General features: G+C 40.6%; 2 long non-coding RNA genes across 2 annotated transcripts in view; both read left to right on the top strand.

The window, feature by feature from the left end:
- Positions 1-11,685, top strand: part of LOC118026280 — a 44,312-nt gene extending 32,627 nt beyond the window's left edge. Inside the window, exon 3 of the long non-coding RNA XR_004683514.1 lies at positions 11,630-11,685. This is a non-coding gene — a long non-coding RNA (uncharacterized LOC118026280). The remainder of the gene's footprint in view (positions 1-11,629) is intronic.
- The window catches only part of LOC118026281, a 143,010-nt gene that overhangs the window by 99,411 nt on the left and 23,804 nt on the right, over positions 1-19,795 (top strand). The window lies entirely within an intron of this gene.

Here is a 19,795-nt window from a genome sequence, read left to right as displayed (position 1 = left end):
GCTGTTTACCTTTTCATTTGCCCCGAATAAATAAGGATTATTTTTGGGTGTGGAGAAAAAAAAAAGTTTGTTTACTTTATGTTCTGCATATTAAAAACACCCACACCACACCCATACCACAACAACCAAGGAAAGGCAGACTGGAAAGCATTTGTTGGGATGGATGATCACAGCAATGATGATAATAATTTAATATTAGCAATAGTATATATTCATATTTAAAATTATTAGCCTAGTGTATTTTTTCTTATGTTCATTTAGCCAACATATAGTACATCATTAGTTTTTGATGTAGTGTTCAACAATTTATTAGTCATGTATAACACCTAGTGCTCATCACAACACGTGCCTTTCTTAATACCCATCACCTGGTTACCCCATCCCCTTACCCCACCCCCCCTCTGGCAATCCTCAGTTTGTTTCCTGGAGTCCAGAGTCTCTCATGGTTTGTCTCCCGCTCTGATTTCTTACCATTTAGTTTTTCCTCCCTTCCCCCTGTGGTCCTCTGCGCTATTGCTTATGTTCCACATATGAGTGAAACCATATAATTGTCTTTCTCTGCTTGACTTATTTCACTTAGCACAATCCCCTCCAGTCCCATCCATGTTGATGCAAATGGTGGGTATTCATCCTTTCTGATGGCTGAGTAATATTCCATTGTATGCCGAGATGTCCTTCAACAGATGAATGGATAACAAAGATGTAGTCTAATGTAATTTAAAACAATTGTACAGGGGTGTCTAGCTGGCTCAGTCAGTAGAGAGTGTGAGTTCAAGCCCCATGTTAGGTGTAGAGATGACTTCAAATGAAATCTCAAAAAAAAAAAAAAAAGGTTGTACAGAGAAAAATTTTTAAATGTAATTTTTAAAAATATTGCACTGCTAAAGGCTAGACTATATCCATTTGGGGAATAAAAAGATTATTGACTGTAATTGAAAGTAGAAAGAAATTTACCTGCTTCTTTATATGCAATTTCCCATTTTATAAATGATGCAGCTCTAATTTGTAAATGAAATAGGTAGCATCTACAGAGTAGAAAAACATCCAGTTGAAAAATTGTTAGTTCAGCCAAACAATACTTAAAAACACAGGAAAAGCATTAAAAAAATGAATTCATTTTATTTTATGGACTTCTTCCATATTCTCAATCAACTATTTATTTCCCTGAAATAGTTCTATAGTTTAAAAGATTTATCACAATTGGTTCTTCCTATGGCTAAAAATTGCCTCTTAGGTTGGAATATATATTTGCATGATGCAAAGATATTATTTGACTGTGATGATTTTATCTTTCTGAAATATTCTAGAAGATGAATCTGCTAGAATACTGAACCATGTATGAACTATATTGATGAGGCTCATGTGCATTTGAAAAAAATGTTAAGCCCCAAATTTAAAAAGCTGGACCCCCCCAAAAATGTGCACATTGATTACAACTACATAAAAGTATTATACACATTAGCAAAGAATAAACATGGATTTGGAGGGTAATAATCTAATGTTCATTAGGAGTGTAGGTATGTGTATAAAGTTCAGTTTACAACAATTTTAAAAATAAAGAAAAAAACATATATATATATAAAAAAATAAAGCAATTCTAGGAGGACAAGTGCCAAGACAACACTTATTTTCAGATAAAGTTTTGTACTATAAAAACATGCATATGTAGCTAGAGCGATTTATTGCTAGGGATATATTAGGGATCTAGTGATTTTATTCTTTTTTTTTTAAGCAACAGCACAAGATTAATATTTTAAATATTTACTTAGAAACAAAGCACCAATGGCCTCCCAGATACCATGTGCCCATTTCCCCCTCTGAGCCATTTTTACAGACAACTTACAACCTCCCTAAATTATAGGTTTACGTGGAAAAATAAGGGGTTGTCCCATAATAAGGAAGCTGACAAATCTTTAACCGTAACAGTACTGGTTGTTGCTACTGTAATGTATGCATAGATACTGATTCTAATTAAGTAATAGCAGAGGTTGCCTTTGAATTTATGAGGCTATAATCAGCTCCCTTGTGCTCAATAAATACCACAGCTACAGTCTGTGGTGTTAATTTCACACTACAGTGGGAACTCGTGGTTGTTGCCAAATACACCCATAAGTCACAGGCAATTTGGATTATTTAGTAATATGTGTGCTGCATTGAAAAATGAACTAGTTCATAATCACTTTTTAAAGTCATTATTGAGTATTTGTGTATGATAGGTCTTCTGACATTGACGAGGCATAGTGCGCTAACTTGTCTTTTCCCTGAAATCATCTCCAGATGAGATAAATATGCTGAATCCTCTGGAAAAATAATATTATATGAAGCTCCCACTTCCTCAGCTCTCTAGCTATTTCTGGTACACGAGAGCTGGAAACTGAGGACTTTTCCTCTACACTACCCCGTGTGTGGTGTTCCCCGAAGGAAAGCACCTGATATGGGGTCATTTCCCTTTGAGAATTTCATGCATTAATGCGATAGGATTTTCTAAATGCCATGAGCTTGCTGACAAAACTACATTCTGTTCTCTTCCAATTTCCTGAAGCTGGGTGTGAACCAGAGCATTCTCACTGTGAGGTTTAAAGCTAGGATTACTTTTCTCAAAATGTCACAAAAAAAAAAAAAAAAAAAAAAGATGAGAAGTGAACAAAACAGCTCATATAAACACAGCCTCTCTTTCTTCCATTTACCTTCCCCCTTCTATTTCAGAGGAGTTACTCTTGGCAGTTGGGTTTTAAGAAATTCCATCCTCTTCCACATCTGATTCTCAAATCCACAGCGCTGGGGTGGCTCCCGGTGGTCCAACAGCGAAGAGCTCTTGACAATAGGGGTCTTCCTTGTGACTGAATGCACATAGCATTCGTCCCAGAGACAGCATGCTCAGGCTGGTTGCAGAGACCACAGATTTTGGTTTTGCGTACGTTCACATCATTTCCTAAGGAGCCCGTTAGGCTCCAGTACGATGAACAACGTAACAGAAGATCACGTGCCCTTCGTACGGGGCAAGCACAGAAGGCAGATGGCTCTCCATGCGATGCTGTTCTCCGCCTGCCAGAGTCAAGATGCCAAGAGCCATTGAAACTAGTCAAGGAGTTTCACTGCCTCATTGTATTCTTCCAAATGAAATGACACAAAATATCAGACAAATCCTGGAGCGCTTCACATTATTTGCCAAGAGAGGAATCTTCAAACATCTGAAATATCTGAATCTTGGAGTTGAAGAAGCTGCTATTTGGTGATGGGCCATACACAGAAAGCGGTTCATGAAACCAAGGGCCAATGTCCTGTGGATGTAATAGGCATTATAAAGAGTGTGTGTGTGTGTGTGTGTGTGTGTGCTGATCCCTCTCATTAACATCCAGGGGCATAATTTGTGGTCTCATAGCGGCACAAAATCACGTTTCTTCACTTGATTTGTGACACAAAAGGACAAGTCTCTTTTCTAGGACTGTGTAGATACCACGATCTTACAGATACACCTGACAAAAGCTCAGACCCACAGCTTTAAGGACAGAAAGGCTGTAGGGAGAAAATTGGCAGCTGTGTGTCCTCCCCCTTTGGTGCAGACGGGCAGCCTCTCTCTCTGGACGCAAGATGGTGTCTCTAATAAATCTTGCTTAGCAACAGACGCAGAGTCACAGTCTGTTTGTGGTGGCCGTGGAGAGCACGCTCAGTCCGTCCCAGGGAGAACCTCCTGGGAGGAACACTGTTAGCTGACAGTTTCTGCCGCTATAGCTCCGCATGCACTGCGGCCTTCGTGCCAAGGCCACGGTCTTCCCAGGCAGCCCCCAGCCAGTGAGCGTGGTGGGCACACTAGCTGGAGGCCTGATACAGGCCTGCTCTGATGGGCAGCAGGTGCTCAGCGACTCCTGAGCCTGACCGCGGCTTTTACAGGGCGGTGCTGGGGTCTGTGTCTCATCCTGCTCTATCCACCTTCCTTCCCTCTCTCCTTTCACTGCTCTCAGACCCACATCACCCTCTGAAGGCTCTCTCTTTCCACTCCCGCTGCCTTGTCCCTCTGGAGCGTCCCTCTGGAGAGAGAGGTGCTTGCTCCTCTGGGCTCCTGCGGCACTCAGTTTCATTAAAGTCCTTTTTATGCCCGATTGTCACTGTTTGGCTCTCAGGCTCCCCCTAGTTCACAAGGCTCTCCAAAGGAACTGTGTCTTTCATATGCACCGTATTTCTCCAGCCCCCTTTAGGATCTGTGTAAAAGGTGCTCATTTAAATGTTGCATCAGGGAAGAGAGGGAGGGAGGCAAGGAGCGAGGGCTGGAGAGGGAAGGGGGACAAAAGCAAGCAGTTAGGCAGCAAAGGGGACAGGAGAGAGTGACTCCAGTACCCCTCTTTCCTCTGCTGAACTTAGAAGCTTGCAATATGTCTGTGCCTGTGAGCCTGGTCCTTCCCAGCTCATCGCTGCCCATTTTAGCGTTCCTGTTCCTGCACTCTTTCTTTCTGTATTATTTGTTTGTTGAGGGACCCATTCATTTCTTGTAGTCTGAGTGTTGAAATCCTCTTGGGTTTCTGGATCTTCTCATGGCCTCTGCTGCCCACATGGAGGCTGTTTCCAGGCAACAGCTGTTTCCATGCCCTCATGGCGGTGGTCCCTCCCCAGTGGTTGACAGCAGTTAGCCGGAAAGAACGTGATCTCACGTGCCAGGGCACCACTCCAGAGGGTGAGAACTTTCTGTTTTGGATTAACAGAAAAAAATAAATAATTAAAATAAATACACACACACACACACACATCTATTCCAAATACCACGTGGTCCCAAATGGAAAGGCACATAGCAATGCAATCCATGAATGTCGATGATGTCATCATCCGCATGAGCTGCAGAAGAGCTAGGGTGTCAGCCCCTTCCTCGCTCAGCTCTTCTGAGGGTGATCAGCAGTGTTCCAAGGACTTCAGCAGGCCATTGTGTGATATTTCTCTCGCAGCAAAAGAGGCCTCGGAGATTTGGAAAGGGATTCATTTGTTTATTAAGATTATTTAAAACTCAGACTAGCAGGAGTGAGAACGATGCTGGTAGGCATAGCAAAATTATGCTAGTGCTGGTTTCGGCTCATCTTGCTCTCAAAGCCTGCATTCTTGTGAATTACAAGAGTGAGCAGATGTAGCCAAGGGCAAAGGGACTCTGCCCAGGCTTGGGCCCGGTGTTAACAACCACTTAACCCACACATGACATCCCTTGTCTAAATCTTCTAAATCTGTTTCTCAGATAGAGGTTTTTGCTAAGCTTAAAAAAAATTTTTAAAGATTTTATTTATTTATTTGAGAGAGAGAGAGAAAGCATGAGTGGGGGATGCAGGGAGGGGCAAAGGGAGAAGCAGACTCCCCGCTTAGCAGGGAACCCAATGCAGGACCCCGAGATCATGACCTGAGCTGAAGGCAGCCCCTTCTTAACCGAATGAGCCACCCAGGTGCCCCCGCCCCCAATTTTTAACTTCTAGAGTTCTTAGTCTTTCATATTTTTCATATTCTACATTAACAGCTAAAATTATCCTTTGCCATATATCTTTGACATTAAGGAACACTTTGCCACTGTCACCCAGATTGGAATTTTATGGAATCCTAAATTTGTAAGGGACGAATAAATTATTGAACTCAGTAGCTCCCAAATTTTAGTGAATAAAACATCCATGGAGGGAGCTTAGTAAAAATTCAGATTCTGATAAGGCCCAGGAATTTGAAAATTTGGGGATGAGTTATAACTTCCATATAGTAAAATTCACTCCCCTGAGGTATACAGCGTGATGAATTTTGGTAATTGTATACAGACACATAACTTCCACTACAATCACAATGTACAACTGCTGTGTTACCCCACCAAGTTTCTCCATCTCCTTTTCCCTCCCTTACCTTACCTCTTAACCCCCGCCCCCTCCCCCGCCCAACAAGCAATCTGCTTTCTTTCCTGCAATTTTGCCTTTTCTGGAATCCATATAAATGTGATCATGCCGCATGTAGCCTTCTGTGTTTAACTTTTCTCCTTTAGTATAATGCTTTTGAGATGGGAATTTAAATAGAAATTCTCGAAGATTCTGTCCAGGGCATTCATGGCCATACTTTAAGAAGTACTCATTTGGTCCAAACTTCTTGTTTCATAGACAAGGAAACAGAGGTGCAAATGTCAGTGGCTTGTCTGAAGCGAAATATTACTGTGAAATTGTTAGAACTTATGTCCTTGGAGAGCCTTCCTTGAATCATTTAGTGTTCCTCTACTTTCCTATGATGAGAGATTGCATCCCTGAGAAAGCACATTAACAATCACATCCTAAAATACTCTCCTTATTTTGGATTCACTTGACCAATGGTGATACGAGGTCCAATGCATGAATATCCTTTCAATTTTCTTCTGCATTACAGGAAATTATTTCCAAGTCTTTCCTTGAATTAAGAAATATTTACTGAGAGATTATGATTTAGTAACAAAATAACTCTTCAACATTCTTGAGAATAGTACATTTTGTTTTTATACACCGTGAAATGCAATGAACAAGATTCCTAACTTCTCATAATTGAGAGCTCTTTGTTTTTAACTTGACCTCAAGTATCCTCAAGGTCCTCCAAAAAAATTGTCTGACTAAATAGACATTTCTCATCCACCTGTTCCCATGCTTCTAGGTTGGAAACCTGTTGTGTTGATGGATCCCAGGCCCCTTTGGGGATATGATGAAAGCCTTGGAGCTCCTGGGGGAAGGGAATAGAGGGGCACACAGGCAGGTGATATGGCAGCTAAGAAGAGGATCCAGGACCAGGCAAACCACAATCAAGGAGCAATCTGGGAAGGTCCTTGCAGGACTAGGTATAGCTCCAGGGGATGCTCCAAGTGCAACAAAGCTCTGTAAGAGTGTCCCTGCTGACTGAGTCCTTTGATCTCAGGGATTCCAGATCTACCCCAACAGAACTATGCACAGGCCTAATTTTACAGAAGAGGAAACCAAATTTCTGGGAAGAAAAAAAATTGCCTAGAGCTGGTACCTAGCTTAGTCACACACCCAGTCCTTAGCTAAGCCATGCGGCCAGTATCTAGCTCATGACTTTAACTCAGTTGTGCTCTATCACCCATCCTATGCTGCCCTCGCTGTTTTCTCTAGAACTGAATGTAAGAGAGTGATCTTGGGTAACACATCAGCTAGTGATTGTTTGTAGGAAGGAGAAAAGTCTTCAGAGCCTTTATCATTTTATCATTTATCCACAGGACCATTTTAAAGGGCTAATGATTGTTTACGAGGCTATTTCCCTTTTTTGTTGCTTCTCTAAAAATTGGAAGTGCAACCAGTGCCATAAAAATAAAATGAGTTAATCTTCCTTCGAAAGTAGTAAAAGAAAGGGGAAGCAACCAGAATATATCCTTTAAAGTAAGCTGACGATTCTAAAAATAATACTCTTGATTCTCATTTACAACTTTCTTTTGCTAGTCTTCAGTACTCTAGAGTGGGCATTTATAATTTATTGATCTTGGACCAGAGTGCTCAGTCTTTGTCTTGCAGAGACCTGTGATCTCCTATCACACCCCCCAGGCTGGAGGCAATATGGATGATCTTGTAATGACTTGCTCCTGTAAAATCTTCTGTAATCTCCTGGGAGATAAAAAATATGAACACTGAGAAAATCAACAACCTGAATGTGTGAATTATCTTTGTAATTAAGTTACACATTCATATATAAATTTATACATTGCAATAAAAATTAAAAGCTAAGAAGAATTTCTACACAACACATACTAAATATATTTTTAAAGTCCTCAAAAAGATCAAGTTCATCTATAGTTCTTTGTCTCTTTCTGCTGAATCTCTCAGTGAATGGCTATGACTATCTTCTTCCTTCTACTTTGAATTCCTTTCCTTCTCTTTTCATTTACAAAACTCTAAATCAGTTTTCAAAATTTAATTTCAGTGTCAGCTGCTATGACTTCCTGAGCATGGTGTACGTAACTTCATTAAAACACATACCTTATTGTGTTAATCATGTTGGTTTTCCTGTTGGTCTCCTTATTAGACTGTGGGACTATCTTGCTCATCTTTGTGATCTTAGAACCTAGGACAGTGCCCAGCAAGTTGTTGATACTCAGTACTGCTAGACCATAGAATGAATGAATGCTACGTCCTAGTCCTTCTTGTCACTAGGTCTACCAACCTCTAGTTCATTTTCCTACATTCATCGATAACTTTGGCATCTGGCATCTTTTCCTCATTTCACTTCCTCTTCTCTTATTATCCTGAGACACTTCCATGGGGTTGATACATCCAAGATCTTTGACATGAAGTCAAATGGAATTTTCATCCCAATTCAACTTGATGAATTCATTCCCAGGACTCAAGAATGGTTCTTCATTTTGCCAAAATATCCCCCTTCCAAAACAGCCAATTCCAATAGGCTGTTCTGTGATCTCAATTTTATATCCTTCCACGTTTATTCTTTCATTCCCACCACACCAGATTCCAAATATGTTAGGAATTCCAATCCCTTTCTCTGACCTTTTTGGCCTATCCTTAAATACGATTCTTTCTTCACCATGTCCAAATTTATGATTGGTCACTTCAGTTCATTACTCACCCACAACCTTACCTCTTTTCACCTTCTACTAATCCTATCCCAGAAATCCTCAGTCTAAACTTTACAATGCATTTATATTCCTCTTATATTGGGGCCATTGAATGTTGTTGGAGAAAGTAACATAGCGTTGCAAAATTATTGCTTGTATGAATGTTGGTATCCAATATGCCTTCAGTGCTACTAAAAAGTTCTCGGTCTTGAGGAGCTGTTGACTTTTAAAGTCTTAGCATTATGTTAACTTCCTGTTTCAGACAACTTTTATGCAAAATGCCAGAACTTCCTGGCCTTACCTTTCGTGTGGGCCTTCAACCATTAGTTTTGCCCCAGATGCCATGCAAAGATCTGCTTTATTATGGACTCTTTCCAAGTAATGCTTCACCTGCCATCTTCATATGGTCACAGTAACTCACATCCTGCCCTGGGGCTTCTCTGGAGACCTGGTAGGCATCCAGATATTCATGAACAGTAGTGCAGGGGAGTTCACACTCCCTGGGGCAAAACTCTGATCAATGGAGATAGGAGCTACTGGAAGAAATTCTTATCTCTCTGTTCTCATTCCTTTCCTGGACTGTAGTGCAGTATTGCACATGGCCTTCTGCAGATGGACCTCTGGTGTCACATAATCAGTTGCACTTGATAGCAAGCAGCAATCATCTCAGTAACATGCCTTCTCATACTTATTCTTACTCTATCCCTGTCTCGCTTCCCTTTCCCCTCCCTCCCACCTCCTTGGAATTGTGCCACCACCACCCCCAGTCAAGTATTAGAAAAGAAGCTTTTGCTCTAGGCTCTGTGTGCTGGATAAACTGGCTAGAATACTTTCTTTGCCTAATTACTTTCATTCTCAAAAGAAAAATTGCTTTCTTTTTCATAGAGAGAATAGAGGATACTAGGTGTGAAAATTTTCAACTTTCTTTACACATGTAAACTTAACGATCTGTCCCTATGTTTGTCTCCAGTCTCAGAGAAAAGGTATCATTTCTCTAATAGAAATCTAATTTCTTTCACTATGCTTTGGAGCCTATCCTCCTCCTTCCTCCAAGACTGAGATGTGACCCATTCATTAGAATGTCCTCCTTTCTTTAATTTCACCATCTTCTTTTCTAGAGATCCTTCTCTGTATGTTCTGTCCTTACCACTTAATGAAACCATCCAAGCAAAGGCCACCAAACATTTCATCATTACCAACTCTAATGGACAGCTTACAATATTAATTTCCCTCAGATTCTTCTTAATTTAATTTTAAGTTTTTATTGTATTTTCAAGTTGGTGAACATACAATGTAATATTAGTTTCAGGTGTATATCATAGTGATTTAATATTTCCAAATATCACGGTGCTCATCACAAGTGCACTCCTTAACCCCAATCACCTATTTCCCCCATCCCCCAACCTATCTCCCCTCTGCTAACCTAAGTTTGTTCCCTAAAGTTACAAGTCTATTTTTTGGTTTGTCTCTTTCTTTTTTTACCCTTTGCTCATTTGTTTTGTTTCTTAAATTCCACATGAGTGAAATCATAGAGTATTTGTCTTTCTCTTACCAACTGATTTTGCTTAACATAATACTTTCTAGCTCCATCCATGTCATTGCAAATGGCAAGATTTTATTCTTTTTTATGGCTGAATAATATCCCATTATATATATATACTTTCCAATATATATATCACATCTTCATCCATTCATCTGTCAGTGGACACTTGGGCCACTTCCATAGTCTGGCTATTGTAAACAATGCTGCTATAAATGTAGGGGTGCGTGTGTCCCTTTGAATTAGCGTTTTTGTATTCTTTGGGTAAATACCCTGTAGTGCAATTGCTCAATCTAGGGAAGTTCTATTTTTAACTTTTTGAGGAACCTCCATACTGTTTTGCAGAGTGGCTGCACCAGTTTGCATTCCCAGCAACAGTACATGAGTGTTCCTTTATCTCCACCTCCTTGACAACATTTGTTGTTTCTTGTGTTGTTGATTTTAGTCATTCTGACAGGTGTGAGGTGATATTGCATTATAGTCCTGGTTTGAATTTCCCTGATGATGAGTGATGTTGAATGTCTTTTCATGTGTCTGTTGGCCATCTGTTTGTGTTCTTTGGAGAAATGTCTGTTCATGTCTTCTGCCCATTTTTTAATGAGATTATTTTTGGGGGGTGGTGTTCAGTTGTATAAGTTATTTATATATTTTGGATGCTAACCCTTTATTGCATGTGTCACTTACAAATATCTTCTCCCATTCCATAGGTTGCCTTTTAGCTTTGTTGATTGTTTCCTTTGCTGTGCAGAAGATTTTTATTTTGATGTAGTCCCAATAGTTTATTTTTTATTTGTTTCCCTTGCCTCAGGGGAACTATCTAGAAAAAAGTTTTTTATTTCTTAAACTTTTATTCCTTAAACTCTTTCCTCTTTTAATTCTAGGACATGACTTCCCTAAATCCCAAAACTGATCTCTGGCTATTCTTTCTCAGATACCTTTTCTGGCTTCTTTTCTCTGACCACCTTTAAAGCAGATTTGTGAAAGTTTTCATCATCCCCCTCCCCAAGATCCCCCCATCCTCCATTGTCCTTCACTCTACAGACTTTTCCAATGGAATCATATCTACTGCCATGATTCTAAGTGATACCGATATTTTGATGATTCTCAATTCTCTTTTTTTTTTAAAGATTTTATTTATTTATTTGAGAGAGAGAGAGAATGAGAAACAGAGAGCATGAGAAGGAGGAAGGTCAGAGGGAGAAGCAGACTCCCTGCTGAGCAGGGAGCCCGATGCGGGACTTGATCCCGGGACTCCAGGATCATGACCTGAGCCGAAGGCAGTCGCTTAACCAACTGAGCCACCCAGGCGCCTTCTCAATTCTCTTCTAACCCAAATGTGTGTCAAATACCAGGACCACATTTCCAACAGCATGATCAGTGTCTTCCTCTGTCAAATCACCTCAACATGGCAAAATCCTCATATATGTATTGTCTTCCTTTTACCCATAGTGCTGTTCCCTGCAAGATCCACATGTCAAAATCCTTTTCACCCTTCAAAACCCATTTTAATGTCATCTTCTTCAAACCTTGCCCAATTCCTTCAGGTACAGTTGATCACTCTGTCTTTTGGCTCCATTCTGGTGAATTTCTTCCAACAAACATTTATTGATAATTTACTTTATGTCAAGTCCCAGAGAAAGAGAAATGAAAGCAGCTCACACACCAGCAGAGAAATACAAGTTCCTCTGGTAAAGGAGACACACAAGAGCATCTGGTAAGGCCATGGTTTTCAAAGTGTGATTTGTGGACTCCTTGGGGGGGGGGGGGGTCCCTGATACTCTCTCAGAGGGTCCACAGGAGAAAAACTATTTTCGTAATAATGTTAAGACATTATTTGCTTATCTACCATATTGATATTTGTACTAATGATATAAAAGCAATCGTGGATAAATTTCATGGTGCCTTACAATGAACCAAGAGAGTAGCAGTAAACTAGTAGTTGTTGGATTCTTCACTTCTACCCCCTCACTGTAGAGGAAAATGCCAATTTCATTTGAGAAGGTCCTTTTTGAATCAGTAAAAATTATTAATTTTATTTTATTTTATTATTATTTTTAAAGATTTTATTTATTTGACAGAAACACAGCCAGAGAGGGAACACAAGCAGGGGGAGTGGGAGAGAGAGAAGCAGGGTCCTCGCTGAGCAGGGAGCCCGATGCAAAGCTCGATACCAGGACCCTGGGATCATGACCTGAGCCGAAGGCAGATGCTTAACGACTGAGGCACCCAGGTGCCCCAAAATTATTAATTTTAAATCTCAACCCTTGAGTATAAGTATTTTTAATAGTCTGTGTGAGAAAATGAGAAATACACATAAGGTACTTATGCTGCATACTGAAGTATGATGGTTGTCTTGAGGGAAAGCACTTGTGCAGCTGTTTGAGTTGTAAGCTGGAGTAGCCCCCCTTTCTGTGAAATGCCATTTTTACTTGAAAGCCTGACTGATGAGCAAGCTGTGGTTATTGAAACTTATGTGGGTATTTGGCAAACATTTTTTTAAAAATGAGTGAGTGAGCTTGTCTCTTATGGAAAACCGCTGATTGTATTTCTTGCTAATGATAAACTTCAAGCTTGCAAGTGAAAATGAGAATTTTGGAAAACATATTCACCTTTAAGTTTGACAGATTCCTAGTATTCTAGGATTTTTTTTTAGAATGGTGGTGATATTAACAATGTGATTTTTTAAAATATTATATGAGATGTGTCAACATTTGGAAGATCTGAAGAACTCAGGAAACCAGTGTTTTCTCAATGACCAATGCATGATGTTGGAAAATGATTCATGGGTGAAAGATCCTTTCAAAGTGAAAGACAAGTGAATTTTTAATTTCACAGAGTAGAAAAGTTCATTGAAATGGTTTTAGATTCCACATTGCAACTAACCTTTAAAAAACTACAACTTGGTGAGTTTTGATAGAGCATTAACAAGAATACCCACAATTATCTGAAAAAGGTATTAAAATACTCCTTCCTCTTCCAACTACATATCCGTGTGAGGCCAGATTTTCTTCATACTTCAACTAAAACAACATATCTACAGCAGATTGAATGCAGAAGCAGATTTGGGAAACCAGCTGCCTTCTATTGTGCCAGACATTAAAAAGATTTGCAGAAGTATAAAACAACTCTACTTTTCTCACTAATTTCTTTTTGTTTTAGAAAATATACTTTGTTAAAAAATAATTTTCAGGGGCGACTGGGTGGCTTAGATGGTTAAGCGTCTGCCTTTGGCTCAGGTCATGATCCTGGGGTCCTGGGATCGAGCCCCACGTCGGGCTCCTGACTCAGCGGGGAGTCTGCTTCTTCCTCTCCCTCTGCCTCTCCCACTGCTCATGCTCTCTATTTCTGTGTGTCAAATGAATAAATGAAATCTTTAAAAAAATAAAAAATAAAAAATAAATAATTTTCAAAAAAAAAGTGAAGTAAAATCATGACTTTCATACAGGTGTGGAAATGAACACAGGTTGAAGATCTTATTCTACTTGTTAATCAACAATGGAGCCAGACAGATAGGACAAACAGTTCAAAACGTAAGTTAAACTCAAATTTATATGGAGTAAAGATATGTTGAAATGAATTGTAAATGAAGGCAAGACAGCTTTTTCCAATCTAGCCCTTATCAAAAAGGTCAGAATTTGCATGTCTACATTTATAATTTACAGTTATTAAATAGCTTAAAGAAAAATGTTTAGAGTTTGATAATGCAGAAAAGATGTCCTCTAGACAATGCATAGGTTCATATTGAAATACATTTTTCTCAATAAATTAAGTTTCATTAAAAAATGTTAGTTGTATTAAGAAATGGGTTTGTTATTGTTTTAAAATAACACAATAAATCAATATTTAACAATTTTTCATTTTACATTTCTGATGTAAATAGATATAATGTAGATAGATAAATCCCATAAAAACAAAAACTCTCTGGGGGACTCAATAATTCTTAAGAGTATAAAGGGGTCCCATCACCAAAAATTTTGAGAACCACTGTGGTAAGGACTTAAGAAATTAGTTAAGCCCCATGTCTGCATGCTCACTGGTATTAGGAATTCCTCAAAAGTCAACCAATCCTATATCTGATCTAACTTCTTCCAGAGAAAACTGAGCATGTTCCCTCTTCCCTATCCCTCTTCCAGTACCTGGATACTGCTGTAAGTAGGTCATTTGGGCCACTTAAGCCTAACCAAACCCATCATGCCTCGCACCTCTACAAAGACTGTTGGCAAAATATATGGTGCTCTGGTCATCTTTCAGTCCAACTTCCCCTAACACCCTCTATCCTAATCCTTTGTAATGTCCCCCAGATTTGTAGCAAATGGATTTTTCTCTTTTCTTGACCTCATCATTAAATATTTTTTCACATCCTGGCTATGTTGCAACCTGACCTCCCCTGAAAATGCTGCTTCCCTGGCAGCTTTATTGAGTGGTAGCTGATCGTTCTCCACATATCTTAGGGTCAGGAGGCAGTGTGGGCATCCTCCTACTCCCCACAATTGCACGGAGATCATTAATCCATCCTTTTATGCACAAAACAGGTTTATTTGAAGTTAATACCATCCATCCTCTCCTCTCATTGCCAATAACCCCCTACCCCTCATTTGTTCAAAGTTACTGAAGACTTGGGCATGGGTTGAGTCTTCTGATCTAATTTATTATCATTTTTGATGAAAATCCCTTCACGTTTTGTGAACTTTTCAAGTTTAAAGACCTCCACCCCATTTCCATGATCATATCCCAAAACTTGTCATCACCAGAAATGATTTCCCTCTAACCAAATCTCCCACTTCCTGTTTGTCACATATTCTTCTTGTTCCCTCGGTCTCTTTTTCTCCCTGCATCTGTTCTTCAGTTTCTTTGCCATCTCTTCTCCCTGTTCCTTCAACTGTCCTCCTCACATCATCTTTGGTCCCATCATGACCGTGAGGCAAATTTCTTCAGTCACTCTCTTGCCAAAGTCTTCAATTCTTGATGTCTCCTTTCATCTCCTATGTGCCCAAGGGACTCCTAATTTTACAGATTTCCCGTGAGTTGCCTTTTCTGCTCCCACTCATAGAGTTCTCTGTGCTACACGTGAAGGTTGGCACCACTGCAATTTCTTGTTCTCTAATTTCATACAGTCTCCAAAGAGTCTGTAGATGTATACATTTTCTGAGTCAGTGCTCTCCAACTTCTTCCACAGCTCTCCAGCCCTCCCTATGACTGCCTTTTCTTCCTGTGCCTCAGGAGTGCATTTAGGTCCTTCCTTTGTACATGTGCAGTAAGAGGATGCCATCATGTGAGAACTCTCCATTTCCTGCCACTCCTACTCAAGACTGCATCCATGTGTATCTCTGCTTTCTCTTCTCTGGTCATAGTGGAAGATTCAGAAGGTGTTCTTTCTGAGGTTAATCTCTCTGCCTACAAGATGGAGCAGACAGGAGCTGTGCCTAGGGTTGAAGGATGTAGCCAAACTGTAGTGATCCCACCAAGAAGAGTTCCGGAAATAAAGGGCCTAATCTCACTTATTTTCTGTTCTTTTCTCTTCCTGGTGCTTCCCATTGACTGAACCCAGCTGGAAGCCAGAGGGTGAGGAAGCCCATCCATGCAATCCATACAATGTCAATCTCCCAGGATACAGGGCAGAGGAGAGAAGCTGAAGAGGAGATCTAGAAGGTCAAAAGAAAATATCCAGCCCATCCTCCTTTCTCAGGGCTGGGGAACTAAGAAGGACCTTCCAGCATTTTGCACCTCAGTGGAATGTGCCCAGAATACACCCAGAGTTCCAACCAGTCAATGTGTAGGGGGCAGGAGAGCAGAGAGGATTGAACTAGGACCCTTGTTCCACATTCTTCTGTACATCAGGTTCTCTGGCTGGAAAAGAGTTTGACATTCCATCAACAATACCCCCAAGAGGGAGGACAGCATCCTCACACCTTTCCCGTTGTCTGCCTACCCAGAGCCCCTGTGATGGACACTGTGTGGGTGTGTCACACGTCTCTTTTCCTTAATCCATTCTTGGGATATGGAGACACTTGCATTCCTCCACATGAAGGAGGACCCCAGAGGATTTCACCCGTGGTTCCGAAGGTTTAAACAGCAGTTCAGTAAAAAAAATTACCTACCTAAGGGGTTCTTTTTGAGACCATCTGCTCCCATCACCTACAGTGGACTAAATGCATAATGGATGAGTTCAGAGAGGTAAGATAATGAAATTGGCTTCTAGTTTCTATTATAGCTAACTTAATTCCTCTAGCTCTTCTTGCTCCAGATCCCACTGAAGCAGCCCTAACTATTGCAGTAAGAGATTGCTTTTGACGTTAGGTGTATATGCTTCTCTTAGTCATAAAAATTAATCTGTATTTAGTCACTGTGCATAAGATATTAAACCAGAAGGACTTCCAAGGTCTGTGTCTGGTCACAAATAAATATGTCCAGGCTATGTTAATGTCATACTTAACATACTGTGATATGATTAAGAAGATGAGTATCTCCCTTTTTGATTTAGATTTGAGGTTAGATTGGGTAGGTTTGTGCCAGAGTCTGCCAGATCTAGATTGCAAACAAATCTCCTTCTCTGAGATCAGAGCTGATCATGGGAAAGGAAGTCACCCAGCGAAAATGAGCTGAGCCCCTTACAAAAGACCTCCTCAGTACTCCTGTTTATATAGGCAAATTGCGGGGCTCCCCCAGCCTCTGCTATTTTTGAGCCTGTGATTTGTCACAACTCGACATTTATTAAAAATGTACCCTCCGCTCTTTGGAGAACAAATATGAAAATCTGGTTTCTGAAGATATCAGAACCATTTATTTTTGAAGTTGGCAATGCTGGCTGTGAACACTGCTCCAGGATGGATCTCTTCTGGGGAAAGAGGAATGATCTATTTTTCAGAACAAGCTTTTCTCCTTTCATCCGCAAGAAACAATAAAATATTAACTATGATATGAAAAAGTGAAAACATTTTGAAAGGGAAAGAGCAAGCCAATCCCACAGCCTGACTGGCAACCACGGCGGGAAGCGCCTGTGTGATACTAGGGAAGAGAAAGTGATCTAGGACGGGGAGCTCTGTGATCACTGCATCTGCTCCCCGCTCCCCTGCAGAGCTGGCTGCATGCCCCCCTGCACCGCCCACCCCCTCCCCCTGCCGAGCTGGGTGACTCCTGAGCTGGGTGACTGCCCTGGATCCTCCCTGGCTGTAAAGGGGCCTGGAGCCAATGGGGCATCTTTGAGGCAGCCGTCCAAGTCTGGCCAGGACCGTCTGATAGAGAACTAGTTGAAAAGTGAGAAAGTCAGCCAGCTGGGGACAGACGGCTTTAGTACAACAAAGACTTGAGTATGAATGGCAGCTCAACCACTTACCCACTGTGTGGACTTGGAAAAATTACTCGTCTCCTTGGAGATCCATTTTCTCATCAGGAAAATGAGGATAATAATATCCACTATCCACCTGGAGGGATTGACTGCAATCATGAATATAAAGAACCTGGCCTATCGTAATCCCAGTAGCAAACACTGCTATGTACTTTTGCTGGGCCAGGTTTTCTCCCAAGCGCTTTAGGTATTAACTCATTTAATCCTGAGGCAACCAAATGCCTTAGGTACTATTTTTTTTTTTTAAAGATTTTATTTATTTATTCAACGGAGAGAGAGAGACAGCGAGAGAGGGAACACAAGCAGGGGGAGTGGGAGAGGGAGAAGCAGGCTTCCCACTGAGCAGGGAGCCCGATGCGGGGCTCAATCCCAGGACCCTGGGATCATGACCTGAGCCGAAGGCAGACGCTTAACGACTGAGCCACCCAGGTGCCCCCTTAGGTACTATTTTTATCACCACTTGACAGATAAAGACACTGAGGCACAGCAAAGTTAAGTAACTTGCCCTAAAACACACACCTGCTTATGAGACCCAGAGTCAAGATTCAAACCCAGGCAGTCTGGTCCTGGCTCTCAGTTTCTAGACTGGTACTCTTCACTTTAGAAGAATCTTATATGGTTTAATGTTCATTTTCCCCTATGTGTAGTAACGGTGGGGTTGTTCTTCCCACAGAAATGAAAGGGAGTTTTGCTATTGTTATTTTTGTTTAGACATGGTTCCCATGAATTCGAGAGAGAACATCTTAGGACTCTGGATTTCTTTTTTGCAGTGAATGCCCTTTCTTTTCACGGTCTAAGAAATCCAACACACGTAAGGTTGATGCTATTTAATTTAAGTCCACTGTGTTCCAACAGAGACCTGCTGATTTAGTTACAGGGATGGACGAACAACTGGCTGTTTAAGGCCTTTCAATTTTCATCAGGTTGTCAGGGAAATTGTGGAGATGTTGCCAAGCTGGAGAATCACAGATCGTCAAGATGCAAACCCAGAGTTATGAGGCTGTCAGTGAACTTAAACATCACCAATCGGCACCCTTTACTTTACTTACCAAAAATGAGTAACTGTCACCTTTGTAGGTGACAAGAAAGGGACACCATGTTGTCAAGTCCTTGGCCTGTCCTGATTTCCATATTAGTCTTATTCTACATTAATTGATGTGTTTTTGTAAATGTGAACGGGACGGTCATCTGTAAATATTTATGAGTGATTGAGTGAATTAACTGAAAGCTGCATGGGAAATTAATATTGTAAAGAAATCGAAATCACATTTTAAATTCACAGAGAAATTTCCTTCTTTGGAAAGTCATTTTGTGTAATGAAGCCTTCTTATGGAATGGGAATGTGTTCTGGTTAATGTACCTATTCAGTACATTCAAGTTTTGGTATGAAGGGGGTTCTTAAAATGAATTATAAAAGATACACACATGCACCCACACACGTATATACACAAATTTATTATATATATAATCAGCAACAGTGACACAGGGCATAGGCCTGAGCCCTTGAAGGGCACTGGGGCTTGAGAATGAAGTTCCCAGGGGTGCCACATTTTTTTTTTCCTGCAGTAACTACCTGCGAGTGGTTGGCAATAATCCAACAGTAATCAGACACCATCTGTGATTGCCCTTCTGTTTGACATCAAAACCTTACTGAATATAAACACCCGCTTTCTCCCATCACCATTCCTACCCTCACCCCACCAAGCTCTCCCAGCAGACCTCAGGGTTGCTCTCTAATCAATTCATTTCTACAAAAGAGGCATGCAGGTAGCAACTTAAAGGCAAGTTGAATTTTTCAAGTGTCTAAGTGTCAATCTTACAATCATATATCAGCAGCGATAGGAGTAGGAGCTCAAGCAGATCAATCTTAAACTCCCAAACCAGGTTTATTAACATTTCAGTCCAGTAACAATTTTAAATGCTTCTAATTGCAGCCGATGATGCAAACATCAGACCAGAACTGAAACTATATGAGCACAATGCATTTGAGAAAGACTGAGGGTGATTTCTACCCACATACATTTCAGTTCCCAGGTCTGTCTGGCTAATATGTAATTCAGATACTGTATGCACTTGTGGTGTCTTATTTACATAAAGAAAGGACACAAATGAGATGGGGTTGGGACTTGATCAGAATGGCTGCAGAGTAGGAGGGTTGGAATCGGTCTACTGGACTCGAAACTAATTTTAGGTCTAAGAATATATGCTTTTGACAGTCAACCCTTAGAAGACGTTTACAAGTTCTTCTCTGTGACAAACACCATTTTCTTTTCTTTTCTCTTCTCTTCTCTTCTTTTCTTTTCTTCTTTGTCTTCCTTCCTTCCTTCCTTCCTTCCTTCCTTCCTTCCTTCCTTCCTTCCTTCCT

The sequence above is a fragment of the Mirounga leonina genome, unplaced genomic scaffold (assembly GCF_011800145.1).
Source record: "Mirounga leonina isolate KUSES-001 unplaced genomic scaffold, KU_Mleo_1.0 Mir_224, whole genome shotgun sequence".
In the NCBI taxonomy this organism is placed as follows: domain Eukaryota; kingdom Metazoa; phylum Chordata; class Mammalia; order Carnivora; family Phocidae; genus Mirounga; species Mirounga leonina.
This window is presented reverse-complemented; position numbering and strand designations above follow the sequence as displayed.